Below are 22,934 nucleotides of genomic sequence, written 5' to 3'. Positions count from 1 at the left end.
TTTTAAAGTTCCAAAACTCCACACTTAGAAAAATTTCCAAGTGAAACCAGTCAATGTTAGCCTAGAAAGGAAATTCAAGTTACTGTAACTACGATTAGAATTACTTTTCATGATCAGTAGTGGGCTGAAAGATGCAGCACTGAGGTATCTCCTGATAACAGGTGACTAAATCGGAATTCATAGTTCGGCTGAGAGGAATATTTGTACGTTTCAAAAATAGGCACTTAGAAACTTTTCTGGTGAAAACCACACAATAGATTCCTATGGAAGGAAATACAAGTTACTGGTAAGTATGCTTAGATTTACTTTTCAATGTCCATACTAGGCTCAAAGATGCAGCACTTACGTCTCTTGTGATAACAGGTGAGTACATCGAAATTCGTAGCTCCGCTGATTTTAGAGGTATATTGTGCTCAATAGTGAAGGAAGGGGGTGGGGCCTGAGGTGACATGTGTGAAAACACGCCCTGTGGCGCGTTTTAGATTGGGGAATTAATTCCTCTTCAATCCTGAGGTCCCCTGTGAGCCAACTACCTCACCAGGTACCTCCAGTATGTGCAAGGGAGCTGTGTTGCAGAGAGGTGTTGAGAGGGCACGCCCCCTTTTTACAACACACTGCACCTCAGCTCCGTGGCGCTTAATGGAGGTACCTGTTGGACTAGTTGGCCCCTAGGGAACCGATGGATTGAAGAGGAATTAATGCCCCAACTTAAAACGCGCCACAGGGCATGTTTGCACACATATCACCTCAAGCCCCGCCCCCTACCTTCACCACTGTGCAAACGCGCCCTGTAGCGCGTTCTAAGTTGGGGGAATAATTCTCCTTGCATACTGGGGGTCCCTGGAGGCCAACGAGCCCACCAGGAACCTCCAGTATGTGCGAGGGGGCTGCGTTGCAGAGAGGTGTAAAAAGGGGCGTGGTCTCATTACACCTCTCTGCAACGCAGCCCCCTGGCGCTTTTGCAGAGGAAGAACTAATTCCCCTTGCATACTGGCAGTCCCTAGGGGCCAACTAGCCCACCAGGAACCTCCAGTATGCGCCAGGGGGCTGTGTTGCACAGAAGTGTAATGAGGCCCCGCCCCTTTTTACACCTCCCTGCAACGCAGCCCCCTGGCACATTTACAGAGTGGGAACTAATTCTCCTTGCATATTGGGGTCCCTGGGGGCCAACTACCCGCCAGGAACCTCCAGTATGCGCCAGGGTGCTGCGTTGCAGAGAGGTGTAAAAAGGGGCATGGCCTGTTTACACGTCTCTGCAAGGCAGCCCCCTGGCGCATTTGCAGATGGGGGAACTAATTCCCCTTGCATACTGGGGGTCCTAGGGGGCCAACTAGCCCACCAGGAACCTCCAGTAAGCGCTAGGGGGCTGCGTTGCACAGATGTGTAATGAGGCCCGCCCCTTTTTACACCTCTCTGCAACGCAGCCCCCTATAGCGTTTACAGAGGGGGAACTAATTCCCCTTGCATATTGGGGGACCTGGGGGCCAACTAGCCCACCAGGAACCTCCAGTATGCGCCAGGAAGCTGCATTGCAGAGAGGTGTAATGAGGCCACGCACCTTTTTACAACACTCTGCAAAGCAATTCCGTGGCCTTACTGGAGGTATCTGGTAAGCTAGTTGGCCCCCAGGGACCCCCAGCATTCAAGGGAAATTACTTCCCCCTCTGCAAACCCGCCAGGGGGCGCGTTTGCAGAGTGGTGCAGGGAGGGGGTAGGGCTTGAGGTGACAGATTGTACCACTCTGCAACACAGCCCCCTGGCGCATTTGCAGAGGGGAAACTAATTCCCCTTGAATACTGGGGGTCCCTGGAGGCCAACTAGCACACCAGGAACCTCCAGTATGCACCAGGGTACTATGTTGCAGAGAGGTGTAAAAAGGGGCGTGGCCTCTTTACATATCTCTGCAAGGCAGCCCCCTAGCGCATACTGGAGGTTCCTGGTGGGCTACTAGGCCCCCAGGGACCCCCAGTAGTCAAGGGGAATTATCTCCCCTTCTGCAAACGTGCCAGGGGGCGCATTTGCAGAGTGGTGCCTTTATGTTTTATTTTGGGATTGGCAGTGCATGCGTACCCTGCACGTATCCCGGACTTTTTTCAAAAAAAGAAAAATTTGGGGGGCTTTGGGGGTCCTTGTGGGACCCCCTGAGCAGGCCTAGGGGGTCAGGAACCTCCAGTATGCGCCAGGGGGCTGCCTTGCAGAGAGGTGTACAAAGGGGCGTGGCCTATTTACACGTCTCTGCAAGGCAGTCCCCTGGTGTGTTTGCAGAGGTGGAACTAATTCCCCGTGAATACTGGGGGTCCCTGGGGACCAACTAGCCCACCAGGAACCTCCAGTATGCGCCAGGGAGTTGCATTGCAGAGAGGTGCAAAGAGGCCACACCCCTTTTTACAACACTCTGCAAAGCAGCTCCGTGGAACTTACTGGAGGTACCTGGTGAGCTAGTTGACCCCCAGGGACCCCCAGTATTCAAGGGAAATTACTTCTCCCTCTGCAAACTGGCGTGTTTGCAGATTGGTGCAGGGAGGGGGCAGGGCCTGAGCTGACGGATTGCACCACTCTGCAAACACGCCCCCTGGCGCTTTTGCAGAGGGGGAACTAATTGCCCTTGAATACTGGGGGTCCCTGGAGGCCAACTAGCCCACCAGGTACCTCCAGTGTGCGCCAGGGGCTGCGTTGCAGAGAGGTATAAAAAGAGGTATGGCCTCTTTACACGTCTCTGCAAGGCAGCCCCTTAGCACATACTGGAGGTTCATGGTGGTCTACTTGGCCCCCAGGGACCCCCAGTATTCAACGGGATTTATTCCCCCTCTGCAAATGTGCCAGAGGTCGTGTTTGCAGAGAGGTGCCTTAATTTTTTTGTGGGGGGATCGGCGGAGTACGCGTACCCTGTGCTTATCCCTGGGATCTAAAAAAAAAAATTGGGGGGCCTTGGGGGTCCTTGTGGGACCTTCTGAGCAGGCCTAGGGGGACAGGAACCTCCAGTGTGCACCAGGGGCTGCCTTGCAGAGAGGTGTAAAAAGGGGCATGGCCTCTTTACACGTCCCTGCAAGGCAGACCCTTGGCGCATTTGCAGAGGGGGAACTAATTCCCCTTGCATACTGGGGGTCCCTGTGGGCCAACTAGCCCATTAGGAACCTCCAGTATGCGCCAGGGGGCTGCGTTGCACAGAGGTAGAGGTGTAATGAGGCCCGCCCCTTTTTACACCTCTCTGCAACGCAGCCCCCTGGCGCGATTACAGAGGGGGATCTAATTCCCCTTGCATATTGGGGGTCCCTGTGGGCCAACTAGCCCACCAGGAACCTCCAGTATGCGTCAGGGAGCTGCATTGCAGAGAGGTGTAATGAGGCCACACCCCTTTTTACACCTCTCTGCAACACAGCCCCCTGGCGCGTTTACAGAGGGGGAACTAATTCCCTTTGCATATTGGGGGTCCCCGGGGGCCAACTAGCCCACCAGGAACCTCCAGTATGCGCCAGGGAGCTACATTGCAGAGAGGTGTGATGAGGCCACGCCCCTTTTTACAACACTCTGCAAAGCAGCTCTGTGGTGCTTACTGGAGGTACCTGGTGAGCTAGTTGGCCCCCAAGTACCCCCAGTATTCAAGGGAAATTACTTCCCCCTCTGCAAACGTCCTAGGGGGTGTGTTTGCAAAGTGGTGCAGGGAGGTGGCAGGGCTTGAGGTGACAGATTGCACCACCCTGCAAACGCGCCCCCTACCGCGTTTGCAGAGGGGGAACTAATTCCCCTTAAATACTGGGGGTCCCTGGGGGCCAACTAGACCACCAGGAACCTCCAGTATGCGCCAGGGGGCTGCGTTACACAGAGGTTTAATGAGACCCCGCCCCTTTTTACACCTCTCTGCAACACAGCCCCCTGGCGCGTTTTCAGAGGGGAAACTAATTCCCATTGCATATTAGGGGTTCCTGGGGGCCAACTAGCCCATCAGAACCCTCCAGTATGCGCCAGGGAGCTGCATTGGAGAGAGGTGTTATGAGGCCACGCCCCTTTTTACACCTCTCTGCAACGCAGCCCCCTGGCGTGTTTACAGAGGGGGAACTAATTCCCCTTGCATATTTGGGGTCCCTGGGGGCCAACTAGCCCACCAGGAATCTCCAGTATGAGCATGGGGCTGCGTTGCAGAGAGGTGTAAAAAGGGGCGTGGCCTCTTTACACGTCTCTGCAAGGAAGCCCCCTGGCGCATACTGGAGGTTGTTGGTGGGCTACGTGGCCCCCAGGGGCCCCCAGTATTCAAAGGGAATTTGTTCCCCCTCTGCAAACGCGCTTAGGGGCGCGTTTGCAGAGTGGTGCCTTAATTTTTTTGGGGGGATCGGCAGTGTACGCGTACCCCGCGATTTAAAAAATAAATAAATAAAGAACATTTTGGCCTTGGGGTTCCTTGTGGGACCCCCTGAGCAGGCCTAGGGTGTCAGGGTGTTTCTACCCTGCCCCCTTTTCTTTGTTTTTACCTTTGTTTCGCTGTTTTCTTGTGACTCAGTTCTACCGAGGCATAAAATGGCTGCCAACACTTCCTGGTTTCGAGTGCTGACAGACAGTTGACAGCCAATCAACATGCAGCTTGTGCTCGGGAAGGTACGGGTACTGTACTCTGTCTCTAGATATCGCTATGATTTTACTTTTGATTTTCTCAGAAACTACTGAATGGATTTACACCAATTAACAAAAAGCACAATCTGCGAAACAAAATCTACCTCTTTGCCAAATTTGGTGTAATTCTGTTCAGCCGTTCGGGCTGTAGCCCTGGCTAAAGGTCCCTATAGAAAATTGCATGGGAAAAACACGTTTTGGGACCCCCCTTTTTTCTTGGCCCCCACTTGACGAATCACCCCCAAACTTTCAGGGAAGGAGCGGAGCAGGCCATTTTCTTGGAGAAATTCACGAAGATTCATTCACCGCCGCTAAAGTTATCCAAATAGAATGTTGCGGATTTCCTATGGAAACTAGGGGGTCGGTTATGTTGGCGGTGAATCTGCATCCTACGGGCCGGTGGAAGCCACCGCCGGCCCGGAGGATGCGGATTCACCGCCGCGGACATTGCAAACACCCACCGTGACATTAGGATGCCGGTGGGATCAGCGGCTGACGGCAAGTCCGTCCGCAGCTGATCCGCGGTGTATGCACGCAAATATGGTGGCGGTGTCTGCAAGACACCGCCAGCCATATTATTTTGCAGGCAGTAACATGCTTATCCACGGCGGCTTTTCCGCCGTGGAAAAGCATGTGGTCTTTTGTGTTTGCCCCAGGGTGTTGGGGGGTGCACATGAGGGTACCTATGGTATCCCCCTGCTTTGGCATGCATAAGGTGGCAGGCACCACGCGGTGCCTGCCAAGTTGTGCATGCCAAAGTAAAACATGCATATTTTACTTTGCGGCGGGTGCTGCTCAAAGCAGCACCCGCCGCAATGTAAAATAAACAGGATGTGACTGCCAGGGTGGCGGTCACATCCTAATTGCTATGGAGGGACCACCGCTGCCCCTGCGGTCGGTACCTCCACCTCGGGGGTGGTAGACAGACGCAAGTCCGTCCGCCATCCTAATCGACCACTAGGTTTTAACTATAACTACCTACTGGCGACCGCCAGTAGGTAATATATATTTTTTTAATATTACTTTACCATTTAATTTACATATTAGTGCTATATATATATATATATATATATATATATATACCTACTGGCGGTCGCCAGTAGGTATATATAGTTAGGATTTTTTCCCTATGGGATTTTTGAAAATTCTATGTCTAATAACTTTGGCGTTTGTGGACGGAATTGGCTGAAATATTCAGGAAAATGGCACATTTTGTTTCTGAGCAGCCCCTGAAAATTTTGGGGGGGTTCGTCAAGGGGGGGCCGAGAAAAAAGGGGGGTCCCAAAACGCGTTTTTCCCATGTTAATTTCCATAGGGCGGTTGGCCTCACTTTTAGCCCGAACGGCTGAATGGATTTGCACGAAACTTGGCAAAATTGTAGGGACTGGTAGCCCGATGTGCCTTTTGTAGGTCTCAATATATGTGCTCCAGTGGATTTTGAGAAATTAACGTTTAAAAAAAGATATATATCTGTAACAGCGGACCGGGCAGCGCCCCAGGACGCGTACTTTTCGCGCAACGGAGCTTTGTGAAGCGAAGCTGATTGGTTCTCCGGCGTCTGTCAACATTCCAAACAGTCCGTAGCGGCCGCCATCTTGTCTCTCGGTAGGATCGAGAGACAAGAGGAGGCCAAAGCGAAGGGGCAAATGACCATAAGGGGGCATAGTACATTGTCGCTCACCCCCTAGGTTTGATGTGGAGGTTTTAAAAGGGCCCCGCGGGGCAAAAAAAAATAAAAATAATAATAATCGAACAGCTGAATGGATTTGCACGAAACTTGGCAAAATTGTAGGGACTGGTAGCCCGATGTGCCTTTGCTAGATCTCAATATATGTGCTCCAGTGGATTTTGAGAAATTAACGTTCAAAAAAAGATATATATCTGTAACAGCGCACCGCTTCGCGTACTTTTCGCGTTACGGAGCTTTGCGAAGCGAAGCTGATTGGCTCTCCGGTGTCTGTAAACATTCCAAACAGTCCGTAGCGGCCGCCATCTTGTCTCTCGGTAGGATCGAGAGACAAGAGGAGGCCAAAGCGAAGGGGCAAATGACCATAAGGGGGCATAGTACATTGTCGCTCACCCCCTAGGTTTGATGTGGAGGTTTTAAAAGGGCCCCGCGGGGCAAAAAAAAATAAAAATAATAATAATCGAACAGCTGAATGGATTTGCACGAAACTTGGCAAAATTGTAGGGACTGGTAGCCCGATGTGCCTTTGCTAGATCTCAATATATGTGCTCCAGTGGATTTTGAGAAATTAACGTTCAAAAAAAGATATATATCTGTAACAGCGCACCGCTTCGCGTACTTTTCGCGTTACGGAGCTTTGCGAAGCGAAGCTGATTGGCTCTCCGGTGTCTGTAAACATTCCAAACAGTCCGTAGCGGCCGCCATCTTGTCTCTCGGTAGGATCGAACAGCTGAATGGATTTGCACGAAACTTGGCAAAATTGTAGGGACTGGTAGCCCGATGTGTCTTTGCTAGGTCTCAATATATGTGCTTCAGTGCATTTTGAGAAATTAACGTTCAGAAACAAGATATATATCTGTAACAGCGCTCCGCTTCGCGGAGATAAAATTATATGTGTATTACCTAGCTGTTGCTAACACCAGTTAGCGACGGCTAGTAGAATATAGCGACCATCTTGGGCCCCACTTTGCATGTGAGTGATATTTATCACTAATGACATGCAAAGTGGGCATGCCAAGATGTTAGCGACTGGAAACAGTCGCTAACATCGCTATCTCCTATTATCAACTTTTGGAAATATTCGAGATAAGCGCGAATATCTCCAAAAGCTACCACCTGCCCTGAGCAGTTCTTAGCCATGTTATCCAATGGGAGGTGGATAACATGGCTAAGAGCATTAGCTCGGTAATGCATGAATATCGCTGAGTTTTCAGCGATATTAATGCATTGCGGTCGTTTTTTATCGTATTTCCGATAAACCTTGATAATAGCAAGGTTTATCTGCGATAATTTCTGACGGTAAAAAAATCGTTGCTAAGCATCGTTAGGGATAAATATCGCTTAACTTTGGTAATATGCCCCAACGTCTGTTAACGTTCGATTCGAAGGAAATCAGGAAGTGTTGAAAAACATGGTCTGCACCATCTTGTCTTTTTTCAAATGCCACACTTTTGTCGTGCACGGCAGCCATTTTAGATGCCTTGACCAGACCCACTCTGTGCACGCTGTCGATCCTTAGCATGGCTCCCCACCCTCGCAAGCATCTCCCCCAGGCAGTGGTCACCCCCGCTCTCTGTCTTATGCATGGGTAATAAACCTCCCCCCATCTGCGCTGCTCTTCCCTGAGAATCACACCCTGTGCCCGCCCGACACCTCCCTTTCGCCCTATTCACTACCGCACCCTCTGACACTCCTTTTCCTCTGTGTCCGATTCTCCAGGCTGGTCCTAGGGTATCAGCTAGCCCTGCAGATGTAGTTTATGGCCACAGCTGTAAAGAATCACCCCTCTTCAAAGGAGTTATAGTAGATCAAGGCCCACACTCGATGAGATCCGTCACAGCAGAAGCGTTGCTATTATCTGAAAACCATCCTGTATTGTGATTGGGGAGGGGACCGAGCCTGAAGCGGAAGATTCCAGGGATGACTCTTTGTACATCAAAGTTTTTACAATTATGTGTCACATTAAAAATATATTGCACTCCGACAAAGTAGTAAGATTATAAAACTTTAATAATTTATAAATATATACAAGAAAACAAAAATAGTAATAACATATAAACATTTTTAGGGAAAAACAACGAAGTAGCGGTCGGCTGTGCGAATAGTCCCAACGCAGCACAACGTCCAGATTTCCGGCGTGGGGCGTCGCGGGGGGTGGGTCATCAGTAGCAAACTGTTGTGCGAATAGTTCCAAGGCAGCAGAACGCGCTGAAATCTAGATGACACGAAAGTGATGTCTAGTAAGTTGCCACCCAGCAAATAACGGCATGGGGCGTCACGGGGGGTGGGTCATCAGTAGCAAACTGTTGCGCGAATAGTTCCAAGGCAGCAGAACGATGGCACCAAGGTGATGTCCAGTAAGTTGCCGCACGGGTTTTGGTATCCTACAATGCTGCTCCGAATAACGGCGTGGGGCGCCCCGGGGGAGGCGGTGTGAACGGGCCTCTCCAGGTGGAGTGTCATCTGTTGTAGTGGGGCGCCCCTTTACCGTTTCAGTTGCCATTCCGTCCGTTTTTGGTCCACTGTGTCAAAAGCCGCAATTCAGCTGAGTTGCGCCCACTCTTGCGGTGCAGCGATAGGCGGCTGTCACAGGACTCTCAAAATGGCGGCAGGCTGTTTCCTTTTTGGGCCTGGTCCACTGAAATGGCCCTGGGACACCTTGGAAATCGGACGCTTGTCTGCTAGGTCTTGGACCCCATTCTCGAAAGCGTCCCCTCCGCCTTGAGAATTCATCAAAAGTTTTGGGGGCTCCGACTCCTGCAGGCTTCTGGTGGGGAGCGGCTGCCATGATTGCTCGCGGAATGACCACGACTGAGCTACGAGATGGTGGTGCTCTCATGCTGACGCCAGCTTCAGTCTGAAACATCCAGAAACAAGGTGGGGCTTTCATCGTTTGGGAAAAAAAAAAAGTTTTCATCCAATGAAAAGTGTTGTTTTTAGGTCACATGATCAAGCCTTCCATCATTAGGAAACCAAAAGTAAAATGAACCAATGAAAAGTTTTATAAACAAGTCACATGACCTGTTATGCGGCATAGGGTGTAAAATGCGGAGAAAATACGTTGGCACGTGAGGCGGCGTCAGTAGCGGACCGATGTGCGAATAGGCCGAAGGCAACACAACGCGCCAAGATCCGGATGGCACCGAGGTGGTGTCCAGCAAGTTGCAGCACTGGTGTGGCCATCCTACAATGCTGAAAGTCGGCGTGGGGCGCCCCGTTGGCCTGTGAGTTTGCGTCAGTAGCGGACCGATGTGCGAATAGGCCGAAGGCAGCACAACGCGCCAAGATCCGGATGGCACCGAGGTGGTGTCTAGTAAGTTGCCGCACTGGTGTGGCCATCCAACAATGCTGAAAGTCGGCGTGGGGCGCCCCGTTGGCCTGTGAGTTTGCGTCAGTAGCGGACCGATGTGCGAATAGGCCGAAGGCAGCACAACGCGCCAAGATCCGGATGGCACCGAGGTGGTGTCTAGTAAGTTGCCGCACTGGTGTGGCCATCCTACAATGCTGAAAGTCGGCGTGGGGCGCCCCGTTGGACTGTGAGATGGCGTCAGTAGCGGACCGATGTGTGAATGGGGCCGAAGGCAGCGCAACAATATTTTCGGAATAGAAGACACCACTAGGCGCTGAGATTCCAAGATCCGGATGGCACCGAGGTGGTGTGTAGCAAGTTGCCGCACTGGTGTGGCCATCCTACAATGCTGAAAGTCGGCGTGGGGCGCCCCGTTGGCCTGTGAGTTTGCGTCAGTAGCGGACCGATGTGCGAATAGGCCGAAGGCAGCACAACGCGCCAAGATCCGGATGGCACCGAGGTGGTGTCTAGTAAGTTGTCGCACTTCTGTGGCCATCCTACAATGTTGAAAGTCGGCGTGGGGCGCCCCGTTGGCCTGTGAGATGGCGTCAGTAGCGGACCGATGTGCGAATGGGGCCAAAGGCAGCGCAACAATATTTTCTGACTGACACCACAAGGCGCTGAGATGCCAAGATCCGGATGGCACCGAGGTGGTGTCTAGCAAGTTGTGGCACTGGTGTGGCCATCGTACAATGGTAAAAGTCGGCGTGGGGCGCCCTGTTGGCCTGTGAGATGGTGTCAGTAGCGGACTGATGTGTGAATGGGGCCAAAGGCAGCGCAACAATATTTTCTACAATATTTTCGGAGTAGAAGACACCACAAGGCGCTGAGATGCCAAGATCCGGATGGCACCGAGGTGATGTCTAAGTTGCGGACCGATGTGCGAATGGGGCCAAAGGCAGCTCAACAATATTTTCTGAAGAGAATACACCACAAGGCGCTGAGATGCCAAGATCCGGATGGCACCGAGGTGATGTCTAAGTTGCGGACCGATGTGCGAATGGGGCCAAAGGTAGCGTAACAAGATTTTCTGTATGGAAGATACCACTAGGCGTTGAGATGCCAAGATTCGGATGGCACCGAGGTGATGTCTAGCAAGTTGTGCCACTGGTGTGGCCATCGTACAATGGTAAAAGTCGGCGTGGGGCGCCCTATTGGCCTGTGAGATGGTGTCAGTAGCGGACTGATGTGCGAATGGGGCCAAAGGCAGCGCAACAATATTTTCTGACTGACACCACAAGGCGCTGAGATGCCAAGATCCGGATGGCACCGAGGTGATGTCTAAGTTGCGGACTGATGTGCGAATGGGGCCAAAGGCAGCGTAACAATATTTTCTGTATGGAAGATACCACTAGGCGTTGAGATGCCAAGATTCGGATGGCACCGAGGTGATGTCTAGCAAGTTGGTGTGGTCATCCTACAATGCTGAAACTCGGCGTGGGGCGCCCCATTAGCCTGTGAGATGGCGTCAGTAGCGGACCGATGTGCGAATAGGCCGAAGGCAGCACAACGCGCCAAGATCCGGATGTCACCGTGGTGGTTTCATAGTTGAGAGGCACTTCATCTGCAGTGGGGCGCCGAGATCCGGATGGCACCGAGGTGATGTCTAGCAAGTTGCTGTACTGGTGTGGTCATCCTACAATGCTGAAATGTAGTGGGGCGCCCATTTACCGTTTCAGTTGCCATTCAGCTGAGTTTCGGCTGCTCTTGATGCTACAGCGACAGGCGGCTGCAAGAGGACTCTCAAAATGGCGGCCTGTTCTTTGGATTTGGGCCTGGTCCACTAAAATGGCCCTGGGACACCTTAGAACTTGGACGCTCGGTTTTTTTTTCCTTTCCTGTACATGCAAAAAAAGGTAAATGCCCGGTACGTTACACGCTTCATCTGCCACGATGAACTCTCCAGAGGAACCGAAAAAAAATATAGTTGTGGTAACTATACCATGCATCGTCATATGGAGAGGTGGCACCAATTAATTATAGTGCTGCATAAAAGAGAGATTTGGAGGAGAACCCCTGTGTCATGCCTCAAGCCCCCTCCCAGTGCGCTAGCCCTTTAATTGTGCACTATAAAGGTATTCTTGACCCAGGGAGCGACGCTTCACGTTCTAGCGTCTAGCTCCGTTGGGTTCGTTTCTGTGCCTGACTTCCTGTGCCTGACTTCCGGTTTTTCTCCGTCCTGGCGTTCTTCCGCAGTGAGAGTGTCTTCGGCTCTGTTGGTTCGTTTGAGAACCTTTGCGGGCCGTCTCTCTTGTTTACAAAGCGCCTCTCCACCGCGCTTGTGCACTTTGACACGTTCCGTGTCATTTCCCTATTTAGCTGCTGTGCAGTGTTCTGGTGTCCCGCCCGGCGGCCGGGTTTGACTCCGCCATCCGGCGGGATTCCCTCTCCCTACCTTTGCCTCCTTGCTGCTCCGCTTGTCAGCCGGGCTTGGGCTCCGCTGACGAGCCGGGCATCCTCCCTCTGTTGTTGGCCTCGTTTCCCGCTCCGCTTGTCAGCCGGGTTTTGCTCCGCTGACGGGCCGGGCACACCTTCACCCTTCCTTTTTTCTACCACACCAGGTTGCTCCGCTGCCAGCCGGGTTCTGCTCCGCTGGCGGCCGGGTTGTTACAGGTGTGCTGCCCTTAGTTAGTTAGGGCTTTTCTTTATCCCTTCTCACACCAATTACTCTTGGGGGTTATTCAGCTCTGGTGATTACTTCACCTCATTGGACTTGATATCTTGCGTGGACCAGAGAGGAATGGGCTACAGCTACATGTTCCAGAAACACGGTAACAGCGCATTCTTGCGCTGCACATTGTAATTGGTATCAGTACTACTGTATTGCAGTGTTTGATTCCCTGTTTTGTCTGTTGTAGATGTTGTTTCCACTATCCAGGATATTGACAACCGAATTCTTATGTTCAAATAATCCTTTGGGGTGTGCTTCGTGGCAGTTAAGACAGAAGATCAGAGTGAGCAGGATATCTTGTTAGTCACGCCATATACAAGTATACATTAGGACATTCGACTTATGAAGGTATTGTCTTCTTCACTGCAGCTCCAGTTATATCCCTTTCCAGAGGTTCTTTCATATCCATTCAGGAACATCAACATACAAGTAGCTAGGTATGAAAGGTTATGTTGTATAATTGGGAATGTGATTGTCCTCTTCAGATGTAAGAATATAACATTTTGCATTACAGTCCCTCTTGATTGCCAAGCCCACAAGAAGGTTGAGACGACCAGTCTGAAGACCCTCAACACCCACTTGTTACCCCCAACCTTTCCTTGTTTTGTCCCCCTGTTTTCCCCTGTTTTGCCTCCTGTGCTCTAGTGCTTGATAGAGTCGGAAGGCTACAGGGGAAGGCTGTGGATTATACTTCGGATTCCTGACGCTCCTGCAGAATCATCGTGTATCCTTTACACCCTGACCTGCTAGTACATTCATCAAAGAAGTGGCACTGAGAGCTTCAGAGGCAAGGGAAACGGTCCCAAATATTTAGAAGAACTTTGGAAAGATTAAAATGACATGTTTAGATTGTGGTAAATTAATTTCATGTGGACAGATGAGTGTTACTCTAATAAATACAGCATATGAACATCATCATAGTCGATGGTTGGTAGAGACATTTTGACTATATCCTGGACCTGCCCGTCCTCGCCCAAAATGGCGCCGGAATAAATGGGACTCGTAACTCCTTGTTGTGTACTGGTTGCAGAACCTTGAAATCACGAGATACGTATGCAGTTTTGAAGCACATGGCGGGCGGGGACGAGAATTGATTGAATATTTCGACATCCCTATTGATATTAAGTTCTGATGTGTTATTGATTACTGTACTGTTGAAAGTTCGAATTAACGTCACCCATGGTACTTGCCCGCAAATGTATATCTAGATAATTTTATTGTAACTGGCCCTGTCGTATTTTAATTATAAAATGTACGTCCACCGATTCCGTAACTGTTAGACACCTTAGTTCTTGCAACCTAATGGCCCGCCCGTTACGTTCCTCTACAGTGTAAATGTCTATTCATCATATACGATTACAGTTTGCTCCGTGGCAGGCCCACGTGGTTATAGGCTCGTATTTGTATAATGAAATTTTCACAATAAAGGTTTTTAAAAGAAAACATGGTAGTAGTATATACATTGGTAAAGTTTTTAATAATAGTCACTGTTTTAGAATCATTAAAAGGCAAGTGAAATAAAGCAGACCAATTACATGAAGGGTAAAAGGTATAATACGAAGGAACGCAGTAAAGATAAATGGTCAAGGGCTGTTGTGTTTTCTATTCCTGCAACATAAAGTGATCGATAAGAATCTCATATTCAGGCGTATCGGCGACTAAGACAGCAGGTCGACCCTCTTTTGCTCAACGGCTCCGTCATGGGACGAAGAAACGCTCTTTTTCTCGAAAAAAGAATATATTTTACTTGCAGGACAGTTGTAAAATTTCCGGGAAAGTACATTAGCCTGGAACATTATAACATATATTTAAGAAAAAATAATGTTCGGAAGTAATTAAAAGCGTAATTTTTAGGTGATATGACCAAGGCTTTCATCATTAGAATAAGAAAAGTAAAATGAACCAATGAAAAGTTTTATTAACAAGTCACATGACTTGTTATGCTTACGTTACGCGCTGCGCGCCCCGGATGACTTCCGGATGCGCTAACGCGGCGCGTCATATGACGCATTACGCGACAACGCAGGTCCAGAATATAGTCAAAATGTCTCCACCAACCAGCGGTCGAAACACAACCCCTTTCAGCAGGCTAAATAGTTCTGTTAAATGACAACAGAAGGGACAGGCAACAAGAACCATCAGTCAAAGAGGGGAGGGCTAGTTCTTCTCTACCGGGTTACATTGGGGCGCTACCGGAACTGATCGAATTGGTAGTCTACAGTGTTTCTGGATGTTTCAGACTGAAGCTGGGGTTAGCATGAGAGCACCACCATTTCGTAGCTCCGTTGTGGCCATTCCGCAACCAATCATGGCAGCCGCTCTTTATCGTTATTTTGGGCGGGGTGGGTGGCGGAGCCGAGCTGTTTTGCAGCCATCATTGTGTGGAGTTCAGTTCATCTCACTAGTTTTGTATTTGTCATGAGGGGTTGTTCCTAATGTTTCTATTTTAGCGAGGTCAAAAAGAGATCCCATTAGTGGCCTACTGATTTTGCTCGATTCCTTTTCTTTTTTTTTACACGATTTTTCGTTATCTGCAAAGACTAAACAGAGTATTGCGACTCTGTGTTTGTTTGTAAATAGAGAATGAACCAAAGAGAACTAATTCTAAAACAGTAAATACTTGGATAACAATCAATCAAATGGAGAGAGAAGCAGGCACGACGGATTACAACGGGGGCAAAGGCCTGCGTTAACTACCTTTCACTATCTGCAAAGAGAGAGTACTCCTAATAGAAATGAGGGGGGGGGGCACCATTCAAAGCAGATCAGTGTGCATAAACACGAAAATGTTTTCACTTACCACGTACTTGACATTCGACAGCTTATGATATTTGCTATTAAAAAACCATTGAAATTCACTGAAAAAACCATAGGTTATAGACCATATATAGTTAGGAATTAGCATTTACAAAACCTTGAAAATTCACTGAAAAAACCATAGGTTATAGACCATATATAGTTAGGAATTAGCATTTACAAAACCTTATTTTACTCACACAAAACCATTGAAATTCCATATATAGTTAGTTGCACTAACTATATATCGCGCACCCGCAATCCACTGCTGATCATGTCACATATTACATCATTCATGACATGGTCAGTGACATCACTGATGACATCACTGATGACATCTCAAATGACATCACTGATGACATCACTGATGACATCTCATTTGACATCATTCTTGTGCTAATACGATAAACCTCTTCAGACTCTAATATAACCTTAGATACACTCAGTGTATACAGACACTCACACACTGCCACTCATCCATGGAGTTACTCACACACCCAGTCAGTCATGCAAAGAAACAATCTCACCTCCATTTCTTCAACTATACAGTTAAACACACCTTACTTATTGAAACATATACTAACACATATTTACTCTCTTATACAATCCCTGATACAAGTTCACAATGATCGATACAACCACTCACTCATTCAGTGGCTCTCATGCACAGTTATTTATATATGCCAACTCTCACATGTACTGTGTTTTACATATGTACTTACTATGACATGTAGCATTGAGATATCCATTCACTCATCAATACACTCATGCACACAGTCAACTGCCCATGTAGCTGTTTCCACATGCACTCTTGAACTCATACACCTAGTGAATAAACTGCTCACACATCTATGCATAGAGTCACACACCTTCCAGCCACCCCCACACAAACTCAATCTGCCATAGAAATACTTGGGCAACCAATTAATAACACATATAGCCTCTCGTATAGCTAATGATCAACACATGCAGCAGTTTACAGAACAACAGACATAATGATGCACAAATTAAGACAGTTTAGTCACTAACCCATGCACTCAGTGAGACACATTTAATCACTCACTCATACATTCAGTCATGCACCTACTAAATCCTTCGTCCAGACACTTATACATCTACTCATTCTTCAATATGTAAAACATATTTAAACTTTACAGAAACACACAGTCACTGGATGACGTCATCAGTGATCTCATCAGTGATGTCATTTGAGATGTCATCAGTGATGTCATCAGTGATGTCACTGACCATGTCATGAATGATGTAATATGTGACATGATCAGCAGTGGATTGCGGGTGCGCGATATATAGTTAGTGCAACTAACTATATATGGAATTTCAATGGTTTTGTGTGAGTAAAATAAGGTTTTGTAAATGCTAATTCCTAACTATATATGGTCTATAACCTATGGTTTTTTCAGTGAATTTTCAAGGTTTTGTAAATGCTAATTCCTAACTATATATGGTCTATAACCTATGGTTTTTTCAGTGAATATATATATCATTGCATACATTTTTTCGACTTTAGTGTAAAACAATATTTTTTCAATATCTTTCTGCTTACAATGATATGTTTAGAAAAACTATATTTTTGTGATCAATATTTTTGACACAAGATTTCTGTATCACAATATTTTTGGCTTTGATATTGTGTCAGTGATCTGATCCAGACATTGCTTGGGACTGGTTTGAGGCATACAGAGCTAGGTCGACCCTTCTGGTCACCCGGCCCTAAGCAGGCACGCCCAGATACAGATACAGAAAATGCTCTCAGGGTATGCTCCAGGCTGCAGCTGTGATGACAGTGCTGGATTATGAGACAGGTACCCCTCCGTGCCTTCAGTCATTGGTCTCGGAGTCAGAAAACTCTTTGGTGGATAGAGCTGGCCCTCCTGAGGTGACTCAGCAGTCTGTAGATGACCTGAGTTGAGGGCTGTGACATTGGAAATTTGGCCCATTGGTGACTATGTTTAGAAGATGGGACCCCTGCCCCAATGGCCGAGGGGTTATGATAAATCCCTGAAGAGGCTGCTCAGGTGGGGTCCTTTAGTGTCCCATTTTTACTGATTCTACAAATAACTGTACAAGGGGAGCCCTTGTTGTATGACATGGGTCCTTGAACAGGGGCACTTGAATGCCCCTGCATGGACCGTGGCTCGTTTCTGGAGGGAAAAGATGTAAATGGGCTGTGCAGACCTGGATGCACCTGCAGTCCTTAGCCTGCCCCTCACTAACTTGCCCCTTCCAGGAGAATGAAGATGGCCTTCTTAAGAAACTGTGACTACAATACGAGTTTGGGTTGCCAGTTTTTGCTAGGAAACTTTTGGGATGTGCAGTTCAAGGTTGGGATTATTGTTTTTTTTGTCTCCGGGGTTGCAATACATGTTGTTGTGGGAGTTTTGCACATGGGGGTCCCTGGTTGAATACAGGGGACACAAACACTGGTAGATCAAATGCTTGATCAAGGACACACACTTACCTTTATGTTGTGGAATATCCGGGGATGGGTTCGGTGACTAAACATCAAAATATATACATGTATTTGAAGCGACTGAGACAGATCTTACAGGGGTGGAGAATGTAGGGTTTTAAAGTGATGGCTTGTGGCCACTGTTTGGGTCACTTGGTTGGTGTCTGAAGGGTGTTAGACAGAGAGTTATGGTCCCTAGTTGACAAGTTTCATGAGTTAGAAAATGATCTGGGCACTGATGAGACGGCGTTACCCAGGCTTCAGGAGGCACAGGAACAATAGATTACTGCCCTTGAAAGCCTGTGCTGTCAAAACTAGAGACCCGTTATGCCATCAAGGAAATAGCAACGGGTAAAAGTTTAGGCAGAGCATTTCTCCACTTTCACGGGGACCCCGGCCCTGAAGTTACAGGAACTTTATCTGCTGATTCTCTGCAATTGGGAACTGAGCCTAAATCCACAGGTCACACAGTTGTGATGCCACTGCCCAAAACCAAGGTTCACAATTCTTAGAAAGGTCCTTGTCCTTTGGCTACTTCCTCATATGCCCACACTGCTACATAATGAACAACATTCTTCGCTCAATTTTCAGAGGTTGTACAATGTTCTCTACCACACGGAGGTGCAGTCTCAACGGAGTGCCATACTCACGTCGGCGGAACTTGAAAAGGCCTTCGACATAGTATGCTAGGACTTCCTGTTTGAGGTCATGCGCTCAATGGAACTGGGGGAGGGTTGGATCAACTGAGTTAAATTGCTGTACTCTACTCCAACAACATGGGTTAAAACGGGCATCACTATTTCACAACAATATCATATATGCAGAGGCATGAGGCAGGGTCGTCCCTTGTCCTCACGGTTGCCATCGAGTTTCTGGCAGAGCTTTTTCATTGGGAAGGTGTAGGTACTGGCATGGTGGTGGAAGCACAGGAACACATTTATCTCTCTATGCGGATTACCTTCTGCTCTACCTGGTAGACGGTGTAACAGGTGCTGCTGTGTCAATGCACCTCTTGGAGGGGGGCTCTCTCTGGCCTTTGGGTCAATGAAACTAAAACTTGAATGTTCCCTGTGTCACGAGGTGTCCATTGGCCACTGAGTTCTCCATTGGACTTGATGTGGTCCCCTACATCTTTTCGGTACCTAGGTATCCAGGTGTTCCATAAGATTTGTGAGAGGGATATCTAGGTAAGGCCTACCTGTCTCTTAAATCATGTGTCCCTTTTTGGAGGTCTCTTAAGTTGCCAATTATGGCCCGGATCTCCATATCCAATATGGTTATGCCCCTTAGGTTGCTTTACTTTTTATTAATCTCTCGTTCGGAGTTTCGGCCTCTTGGTTCTGGCAGCTGAACACCCTGAGAACAGATCTGGAATGGGGGCCTCTTGAGGTTCTCAGTCGTGCTCTTGATTAATGGGCCTGGGTGCCCCTGACTTTAAATTTAACTTTTGCCAGCACAGCTTCAGTGGGACACTCAATAGCTTGACGTGGGACCCTAGGAGGACTTTGGCCGGGTGGGATTGGCACAACACCAGAGAGCGCAGCTGGAGGAGAGTGTGGTAGAGTGGTGTGCCATGTCATGTAGTGGAATTGCAAAAAACACAGTTGATGGACAGAATGTAGAACAATGTCATACATTCACCCCAGTACAAGGATCTGGGCCTAAATCCATCGTTTTTTTGCACTCCACACCACCCTGGGTTAGACACTGGCTATATGCAAATCAGCTCTGACCCTGTGCCTCATGGGAACAGTCCAGTCCGAACTACCAAGCCATGTCTTTCCCAGACCGGAATCAAGCATCCAAGGACCGGTTTCTGGCTATCAGCCTTCATCAGCCTGGATAGCTTGACTCCAGTGGTGTGGAGAGCCTGGGACTCACGTCTGAGCATCCCCAGCCCACTCGGGGTGAAATTGCAAAAAACACAGTTGATGGACAGAATGTAGAACAATGTCATACATTCACCCCAGTACAAGGATCTGGGCCTAAATCCATCGTTTTTTTGCACTCCACACCACCCTGGGTTAGACACTGGCTATATGCAAATCAGCTCTGACCCTGTGCCTCATGGGAACAGTCCAGTCCGAACTACCAAGCCATGTCTTTCCCAGACCGGAATCAAGCATCCAAGGACTGGTTTCTGGCTATCAGCCTTCATCAGCCTGGATAGCTTGACTCCAGTGGTGTGGAGAGCCTGGGACTCACGTCTGAGCATCCCCAGCCCACTCGGGGTGAAATTGCAAAAAACACAGTTGATGGACAGAATGCAGAACAATGTCATACATTCACCCCAGTACAAGGATCTGGGCCTAAATCCATCGTTTTTTTGCACTCCACACCACCCTGGGTAGACACTGGCTATATGCAAATCAGCTCTGACCCTGTGCCTCATGGGAACAGTCCAGTCCGAACTACCAAGCCATGTCTTTCCCAGACCGGAATCAAGCATCCAAGGACCGGTTTCTGGCTATCAGCCTTCATCAGCCTGGATAGCTTGACTCCAGTGGTGTGGAGAGCCTGGGACTCACGTCTGAGCATCCCCAGCCCACTCGGGGTGAAATTGCAAAAACCACAGTTGATGGACAGAATGTAGAACAATGTCATACATTCACCCCAGTACAAGGATCTGGGCCTAAATCCATCGTTTTTTTGCACTCCACACCACCCTGGGTTAGACACTGGCTATATGCAAATCAGCTCTGACCCTGTGCCTCATGGGAACAGTCCAGTCCGAACTACCAAGCCATGTCTTTCCCAGACCGTAGTGGAGCCGCGAGCCATAGAGAGGAGTGGCGTGGCATGTTGAGTGTCATACAGTTTATTACAATGCCGTAGATTCAATGGGCATAGAGCAGACTAAACTGGTATAGAGTGTAGTACAGTGTGGTATAGTGGAATTGTATATTTCGAGTACAGTGCCAGACAGTGGAGCAATGTATAGTGGAATATGGTACAGAGGCGTGGAGCAGGATAAGGTGTCGTAGAGTGGAGTAGACTGGAGTAGGCTACACTGGAGTGGGGTAGCGGAGAGTGGAGAAAAGTGTTAGAGTGGAGTGGCGTGTCGAAGAGTATAGTGGCATGGAGTGCGGCAGAGTAGAGTGGCATAGAATACAGTCAAGAAAAGTCTCATGAATTCGAAGTACCATGTTGTATAGTAAAGTTCAGTGGCATGTTGTACAGTGATGGAAAGTGTTATATACTACAGTAGAGTAGAGTGGCATACAGAGTAGTACAGTCTTGTAGGGTGGAGCGGCATAAGGTGTTATAGAGCTGAATAACACAGAGTTGTATAGGTTGGAGTGGTGATCATGTGGAGTAGAGTGGATTACTATGTCATAGAGTAGAGTGGAGTAAAGTGGGGTGCAGTGGTATACAAAGAGTTGCATACAGTTTTGTACAGTGGAGTAGAGTATTGTAGAGTGGCGTAGAGTGGAGCAGAGTCTCAAACAGAGAAATACAGTGTAGTAGAATGTTGTACAGTGGAGTGTAGGTATGTGAAATAAAGTCTCAGATCGTTGTGCACAGTGTTGTATAGTGTTGTAGAGTGGAATTGCAAAGAGTACAGTAGGGTGTCGTACAGTGGAGCTGTGGGATATGGATTATTCTACAATGACACAGAGTGAGATAAAGTCTTTTGTGGTGGAGTTGAGTGGTGTATAGTCAAGTGAATAACGGAAGGTAGTGTGGAGTAAAGTATAATAGAGTGGATTAGCGTCTCATCCAGCAGAGTGGTTTGCGATGGTGTAGCCTAGCGTAGAGTTGAGGAATCTCTTCTAAATCGAAGAGGCATCATGTACAGTGGAGTGGAGTGTTGTGTCGTAGAGTGTTCGAAAGTCGTGTACCATGGAATAGAGTGTTATACATTGGAATCTACAGGAATAGAGTGAAGTACAGTGTTATACACTGGAGTGGAATAGAGTGGAGTAGCATACAGTGAAGCAGCATACAGTAGAAAAGCGTTGAGAAGAGTGGCGTAGAATGGAGTGGCATACAGTGGTGTAGCATGGATTGGAGTGGTGTGGAGTGAAATAGCGTAGAAGCATAAAATGGAGTGTCGTACATTGGAGTGACGTCGACTTGAGTGGCATACAATGGAGTGGGGTACAGAGGAATAGCATATTGTGGAGTACAGTAGAGTGGTGTAAAGTGGAATAGTGTGCAATGGAGTAGCGTAAAGTAGACTTGTGTCAAATGGAATAGCGCAGAATGGAGTGGCATAGAGTGGAGTGGCATACAGTGGAAAAGCATTCAGTGGAGTGCTGTAGAGTGGAGTGGCCTATAGTGGAATAGTGTGGAGTGGTGTACATGGAGTGGCATAGAGTGGACTAGTGTATAGTGCTAATACTTAGTTATAAATTGTGCCACTGTATACCACAATGACTCTGCAGTATACCGTGGTAAATGCTGATCAGAAGGCAGTATCTTATTGACTATGGGCTGTCTCTGCAAAATGTATAAGGAAGCCATGTAGCTATTAGCACACTTTCACTGCATTATAGTTAGGGAATTAGATATAGGTAAGCAGTAGGTTTTATTGTGTTCTCTAATAGAAATGTGTTTATATTTTTTTCATACATTTTACAGCACTTTCAGGGGAACTGCATTTTCTGAAAAACAACTTTGAGAAGAATGGTAATTTCTACACATGACCGCAGTACTCCATAGGGTTTTTTGCTAATAATGTATCATCTAAACTTTTAAAAAATCACTGTAGGACACTATGGGGCATGTGTGTCGAAAAAGTGTTTTGCGATTCTCAAATTGTGATTTTTAGAGAAACGCAATTAGAGAATCGCAAAATGCAATGTATGTAGGATTTGCTAAAAATGTTGCGAATCCTACATATTCCTTATTTGCGAATCGCAAATTGAGATTCACAAATAAAGGATACCTTCTCATTCATTCCTATGTGCTAGGAGGCCCATAGGAATGAATGGGAAGACATTCTCAATTTGTGATTACCAATTAGAGAATCACAAATTGAGAATGCAATTTCAAGGTTGCAAGGGTGCCAAAGGACACCCTGTTGCACCACTGAAATATGTATGTGTTCACATGTGGCGCACATACATGCCCTAAGGGCACATACATGCCTAAGGGCCTAAGGGCATGTATGTGCGCCACATGACACTTTGAAAAGTGCAAAAAAGTGCATTTTTCAAAGAAATTTCAAATTACCACCGACTTGAATTTGGTGGTAATTTGTGATACCTGAAGGCCAAATCGCAATTTTTCGGTGCTTCCTACATTGCATTTAAGGAATCGTAATTTGTGATCCCTTAAATGCATTCGCAAAATAGGGAATCGCAAAGTTTGCAATTCCTTATTTTGCGAGTGTTTTTTTTCATACATTGCA

This window comes from Lissotriton helveticus, chromosome 9 (assembly GCF_964261635.1).
Source record: "Lissotriton helveticus chromosome 9, aLisHel1.1, whole genome shotgun sequence".
NCBI classification, from domain to species: Eukaryota; Metazoa; Chordata; class Amphibia; order Caudata; family Salamandridae; genus Lissotriton; species Lissotriton helveticus.
This window is presented reverse-complemented; position numbering follows the sequence as displayed.